This window comes from Penaeus chinensis, chromosome 39, assembly GCF_019202785.1.
Source record: "Penaeus chinensis breed Huanghai No. 1 chromosome 39, ASM1920278v2, whole genome shotgun sequence".
Taxonomy (NCBI): domain Eukaryota; kingdom Metazoa; phylum Arthropoda; class Malacostraca; order Decapoda; family Penaeidae; genus Penaeus; species Penaeus chinensis.
Genome location: NC_061857.1, coordinates 26,370,908 through 26,378,407, shown reverse-complemented (window position 1 = coordinate 26,378,407; position 7,500 = coordinate 26,370,908). Strand labels below are relative to the sequence as shown.

Here is a 7,500-nt window from a genome sequence, read left to right as displayed (position 1 = left end):
TTTAGCTGTAAGGTAAGTGTTATTTGAGTACATTTCCAATATGATTATTTTATGATTAATGCAAAATATGGCATATATTGAAATAGAGATTCCTGTGAATTCAAGTTGTTATTTTTTGTGTAGTAATGACGATTTAACAGTGATTGATTTTTTAAAATTATGCATTGATTTAAACCGTGTTTGCTTAAATTCAAACAATATTTCACATTACATTTTTATAATACTTGTTGGCCGTTGTCAGGTGTAATTTTTTTGATAAAACATTTATAAACCTGTTCTATTTTTTCATATATTTCCACATCTTGCTGGATCCCTTGCTTTATTCAAGTGTGATTAAAACTAGAGTATGTTTGAATTGTTAAATGTGATTTTATATAAGATCTTGGAATGTTGGAGTTTAGATTGTTGAGATTTCATTTAGATTTTGTTGATTGATTCAGCTTTACTTAATCTAAAAATATTTTAAGTGTAAAAGGCCAGAAATTAATAATATCAAGAAAATAAATTTTATGAATAGACTTAATTTGAAAAGTTAATTGTAATTAATTTCTATGAGATATATTTATAAATGTTTTGATAATTGAAATTAAAGTCTCGTCAAAAAACAGTAAATTTTTTTATACACTAATAAGTATTATAGAGTGAGTTAAATAGGCTGAGAACAAATCAGAAATCTCGAGGCACTTAAAGAATAATAATTATCCTTCGATAAGTTTTGTGTCGAAATATAGAAGGAGAATTAATTATAACTTTCATAAGATAATGTTAAAGATTTGAACTTAACCTGAGAAGTTAACAATTATCTTTGCTCTTTATTTTTTTTTGATTAATACCCTAGTTGAATAAAGGCAACTCTCCATTAAGAGATATTTAGTTGAGCAAGGTTAATTGTAACAATATATGTACATATATCTATATCAATCCGGCATTGCATTATTCCATCTTTTACCAATATATACATACATATTTATGTATATATATGTATATAATACATATAGATAAATGTATACATATATATATATACACATGCATCTAACATACATACATATATATATATATATATATATATATATGAATGTGTGCACACACATACACACACACACACACACACACACACACATACACACATACACACATACACACATACACATACACATACACACACACACACACAAACACACACGCAAACACACACGCAAACACACACGCACAAATACATACACACATACATATTTACATACATACATACATACACACACACACACACACACACACACACACACACACACACACACACACACACACACACACACACATGCATGCATCTATGTATATATGCATATGTTATGTATATATACATATATATATTTCTATGTATTATATATATATTTATATGAAATATATAAATTTATGTATGTACGCATATGTGTAATATATGGTATATATATATATATATATATATATATATATATATATATATATATATATATATATATGAAGTATATTTATGTATGTACGCATATATGTAATATATATATATATATATATATATATATATATATATATATATATATGAAATATATTTATGTATGTACGCATATGTGTAATATATATATATACATATATATATATATATATATATATATATATATATATATATATATATATATATATATATATATATATATATATATACAGGAAACCACATGAATATGCCGAAGGCCTTTTCGGAATGATTGCTTTATCAGGGCATATAAATCAAGAGATACATAGAGGTGTATATATACATGTAGTGAGCGGTCAGTTCACGTCGGTAATTAGGTGTGCGACGACCTTGCCTAGTTCGTGGCTCCCTGTTGCAGTGTTGAAGTTATTAGTTGACCTCCCCCTTTATCGTGGGGGCAGGCCTTGTTTTATGATGGAGGCCTGGGGAAACTTATAGAGTTGGCCGTCGGTGTCGACGTGAACAACGAAGGCGCTCCTCTTTATGCAATCTATACTGCACACCTGGCTAAGAGGTCTGCTGTAGTCTGACCTCTTTTCCCATCTTACCAAAAGCGGTAACAGGGCTTCCAGGTGTTCTGTCAGCTGCTATTGTGGGATGATAATTCTGTGTGGCGTCCCCTTTTGATCTGGTAATGATCTTTTCTGCCTTGCGTTGGAGTAGATGATCAAGGTGTGAGGGTAACGGATTGATTGATTGATTATTCAAAATTATCTGCCGCGTCAACAGCTAAGGTCATTAGCGGCGAATACCTTAAAACAAATTTTAAAGCTGTTTTCCACCCTCACTCTAAACTTCCTGTCAGCAAGGAAGATTTATAGGAAGGTAGGTAATACTCTTCTTAAACCAATGTCATACAGCTTCATGAGCATGCCATGCTTCTAAGTAGTATCGTAAGTTATTTTTTCAAGGTCAAAGACGTTGCTGTGGAAAGTAATTCTGTATAGCAGTTTCCATCTTCACAAGTGCATCTGTGGTCGATCTCAAATTTCTAAGGCCATATTGATATGGGGTCAGCACGTTTTCCTTTCCTAGCAACCATGTCAACCTGAAGTTTACCATTTTCTCCATCAACTTACAGATGCAGCTGGTGAGAAAAATTGGTCTGTTATTCACTGTTATGGAAGCATCCTTGCCAGGTTTAGGGACAGGAATGATTATAGCTTCCTTTCTTTCAAGTCTTCTTTCAAGTCTCATGTTATCCTCACAAAACCCTCAGTGTAAGGGAATTGTCTTTTCCCGAGACCTGATGAGATATTCTGAAGATAAACTGTTAGACGAACTATAGAATTTTAATGTAGTGGCAGTAAAACCTTTTAAGAAAAAAGTTGATGGTTTGCGGTGCTTCCACTGCAAGGGTTATGGGCAAGAAGCCAACACTTACCGTTTTAAAGAAAATAGACAACCAAGAGTGTGTGAAGTGCGGTACAACAAGTCATCAAGGATATACAATATGCAGTTACCAAAGCAAAGAAGATCACGAAGCTTCTTCTAAGCAATGTAAAAGGTACAAGTTTGAAAAAGAAGTATTGGTAATAAGGAGCAAGGAGAAAGTTAGTTTTGCAGAAGCAAAGCGATGCGCCTGTGTGCTGTTTGCACAGCCGGGTAAGTCCTTTGCCTCAGTTCTAGCCCAACCCCCTTCCTGCCATCCCTAACCCTCCAATACTTCTAGCACCACACACTCTGCCACTACCTGTAAACCTCATTCCGCAAATGCTGAAACTGCCTCTGGTGAGTTATTCCACCAGAAACGGAGTAGGAGTGAAGGGTCTATTGAGGAGACTCCTTCTCCCAAAGTAAGGTGTTTGGAGCCATCAGGAAGGGCTCCTGAGGCTATCACACCCACAGGGGCCTCCGCGGCTAGACAGAATGCTCCTGAACCGAAGGCTCAAGTTCGGCCTTTGCCCAAGCAAAGAAATTCTAAGTCTGTCCAAAGGAAGCCTGTGGAAACTAGTTCCACAGTTAAACAACCCATCAAAAGATACTCCAAAGATGCTGGAAAGGGACAGCCTAAAAGTGTGGGGCGGGCCTTAATCACGGGTGCTACCAAACAACCTGAAGAACTGGATAGCTTAATCCAATGGAATTGTCAGGGCATTCATGCTAAATGATCTGTGAATGATTTCCAATTTGTTCAAAATGCTGTTAATCACTTCACATCACGAATTCACCTTGCAGCAGAAGCATCAATTCCTAGAAGTGGTCTGATGAATGCAAACAGGCTGTAAGAACAAGAAAAGTTGCATTAAGGCAGTTGAAACGACGCCCAAGCGATGTAACCTTAATCCAGTACGAAACGATCTGAGCCAAGGCCAGGCGAGTGCTAAGGGAGGCTAGGAGAACATCGTGGAGGCAGTATGTATCTTAATTAACTCTGGGACCCCCTTAGCATGGGTATGGGATAATGTGATCACTGGGAAGAGCACACCCAAATCACCACCTGCTCTGAAAATAGATAGCACAATCTTCACAGACAAAACAGATGTTACAAATGCTGAGATTGGAGAACCACCGTTTTCATTACACCAGGACTACATGGACCTGATTTACTACATGAGACTATAAAGAATTCTAGGATCTCCTACATCCAGATTGGTTTTCAACCCCCTTGAGGATAGCCGATCCTATGGTAGGAGAATGAGGAATCTTGTGGAAGATCTTAATTTAATCTCACAAAGGTTCTGGCTGTTGGAACTTCCCAAGTCCCCCCTTGGACTAATCAAGTCGAGCTGGATTTGGTCGGCATTGGGAAAGGGGAGAGATCCGAAGCAGAAGTCAGAGAGATATTTCTTCAACACACTTCTAAGTACCAAGGATCATATGCAATATATACAGATGGTTCGAAATCTGAAAATGGTGTGGGCTTTGCTGAAGTGAGCAGAAGGAAGAGTGCATCTGGCAATCTTTCTCGATCAATCTCGATTTTCACTGCAGAGTTACATGCCATCCTTGCAGCAGTCAAGATGACTAGGGATCTTACAAACCATTCCGTTGTAACATATTGTGATTCTCATAGTGCCTTGCAAGCAATCAAGAGCTTAAACCTGTCACATCCGGTGGTGAGAGAGGTTCAAGATTGGCTTGCACTGATATCAGCACTCTGTGTTGGGTGCCACCACATGTTGGTATCAGTGGGAATGAGCGACCTGATCAGAAGGCCAAGGCAGCTGCCAATCAGCCCTGTAATGCTCGTTTTCCTTTCCCACACACTGACTTGAAACCCAGCATCAGGAGTTATCTTTGTGATAACAGGAGAGAACAGTGGAGGCATACCTCTAGAAACAAACAGCGAGAGATTAGAGATGACCTTGGCTGTTGGGTAACCAGCATCCACCCCAACCGACAACTAGAAGTTTTATTAACAAGGCTGCGAATCGGGCACACAAGATTGACTAAAGTGAAGCACACTGTGAGGAATGTCAAGAGCCATTAACGGTCGCACATGTAGTGGAAAGCTGTGCAACATTCTCAGACCAAAGATGTAGGTACTTGTTTCCCCCATATACACTGAAAAATGTATTGAGGAAGGATTGTGACATAGGTTTTATTAGTTTCATTAGGAAAACTAATATTTTCAATGAAATTTAATTAAGCAATAATGTTATTAATTTACAGCATGTTTATGCTTTAATTTTTAAGTATAATATTTATTGTTATTTATAACATTTATTGATAGATTTTGATATTTCAGTCTAACAAGTTATTCGCCGCTAATGACCTTAGCTGTTGATGCGGCAGATAATAAATAATCAATCAATCAATCTCCTTATTCTATATTATCAATACTTCTTTTTCAAACTTGAAACTTTTACATTCTTAGAAGAAGCTTCATGATCTTCTTTGCAGTGGTTAAAGCATACTGTCCTGGACATTTGTCATCTCCTTGATGACCTGTCGTACTACTACACAAATGGTTGTCCATTTTCCTTAAAACGGTAAGAGTTGGCTCCATGCCCATAACTCTGGCAGTGGAAGTGTAGTGAATCGCCAGCCAAGTGGCGGAGGAACCGGAGGAAAGTCTCCCCTCTGAAAACCCAAAATGCGAGGCCGCCCATGCCCGTGGAAGACCGGTGTCCGGGAAGCTGGGGAGGGGGGAACAGATGTTTTATGGTGTTACATGTTTTTGTTTTTTTAAGGTGTTAACTATATTGTGTACTTTAATTCTCGTTTTCTTTACACCTAAACTGAACCGAAGAGCACATTCTGCCTCATGGGGTATTCTAATAATCTTTTAACCTATTTTAGTGAAGTTTTGATAACTATTTTACATTTTTTTGGTTTAAAAGTAATCTTAAAATAACCCTTTTTAAAGGGAAAGGGCATTTTCTTAAAAGGGGAAGACACCGCCATCTCTTGCCAGCTACGCGACCTTTCACCTCGTTTGACCCGAGATTCCCCTCGTTTTTATTCATGCTTGCTGGGAGGGTTACATATAGGTCCCGACTAGCCAGGTCATGGGGGGAGAGCATCTTTTAGCCGTGAGGCGCTGGTTCCCTGGTCGCGAGGATTACGTAGCAAGAGGCGGTAAGATGGCATCTTTTTACTTTTTTCACTCTTTTTAATGAGGTAATGTGCTCTTTTATCTTTGCCGTTCAGTGTTTAATTTCATCTTTTTCAAATGCTCATTTTACGTGTTGAATTTTAGTTGTGTTCCTTTGTGATTTCAATTTTTTTTGTACTTTTACTCCCATCTTTTTGGGATTATGGAGGGTGATTCTCCATTGTTTTAATTGTTTGTATTGGAATTGAGTATATATTTTTAATAAACTTTTTGTGAAACTTAATAGCTGATTTTAAGACGCCTTAATGTCTCCCCCTCGCATTCTAAGGACTTTTAAATAAATTGATAAACTTCTTTGATACCATAAGTCTGCACAATCGACACGCACTCCACCTCGGTATAAACACGCTAACCAGTGTTGACCCTCTAACCTTTGTACTTTCTATACACTTACACTTGCTTTCTTTTAACTTTACTTACACTCTTCTACATGCCTCTCACTTTCCGAACATGAAACTTACGTTCCTGGACGAATTAACCAGGTGGTGGCAGTTTGACCATTTCGTACAAAGGGGTCGAAGGTTTAACTTTGTAGATCACGACAGAAGCACTGCATAGGGTTGGGCACATATGGCTTTACCTTGGGTGGTACCATGCCAACTTAACTGATTCAGGAAGGACTAACGTTTCATAAGTTAGAAGGAGAGCTGGTGTCGACTGTTCCAAATCTTTTAACAGTTTCTCCTTAGAATACCTCATCAGGTCACGGATAAAGACAATTCCCTTACACTGATTGAGTGTTTTGGGAGAACATGAGACTTGAGCCCCAGGAATGTTGCATATCACATGCAGACGATCACTCTTGTCTGGTGATGAAACCTCAACTATCAGACTACCATCTCGCTGTGGGGTGATGCGAGAATCATGTTGACATACCTCGACTATCTTTTGATGTACTTCAAAGATATCAAGATCCATGACTAATACTCTATGAATGGTCTTCACAAATAGATATTTACTATATGAGATACTTTCATATTTAACAGATAAGATTTCCTTAATTGATTGATGAGGACTTTTCTCCTTACCTGGTTTGGGAGCTCGGGAACCATAAGGTTTCCCATTCTTGCCCTGGTAAGGTTCCAGAGTGACATGTGAAGTTCCAGAGGGATTGGCCAGGGGATTGCATGGGTCATCAGGGAGAGAGCTTGTTCTTTGTAAATTTGTAGAAAGCATACAAATTAGAAATCTCCATTTCCTCATCCCCACATCCACCATGGAATCCAATGAGGGGAAGCTCAGCCACAGGGGTAGTGAGGGAATATACGCAGTCAATATTACAGTTCTAATGTCAGTCACAAGACCTATGTGCTACCGACTGGATAGTGCCTGCTTGACCCTAGACATATTTGACCGGGCCTTGATGAAGCCACCCGACACACCAGAATAGAGGACCAAAGAGGTGTGTTACTAGTTACAGGGTGCAGCGTGCAGT

General features: G+C 38.1%; 1 protein-coding gene across 1 annotated transcript in view; it reads left to right on the top strand.

The window, feature by feature from the left end:
- The window catches only part of LOC125046525, a 14,564-nt gene that overhangs the window by 1,032 nt on the left and 6,032 nt on the right, over window positions 1–7,500 (top strand). The gene's annotated exons all lie outside the window — the stretch shown is intronic.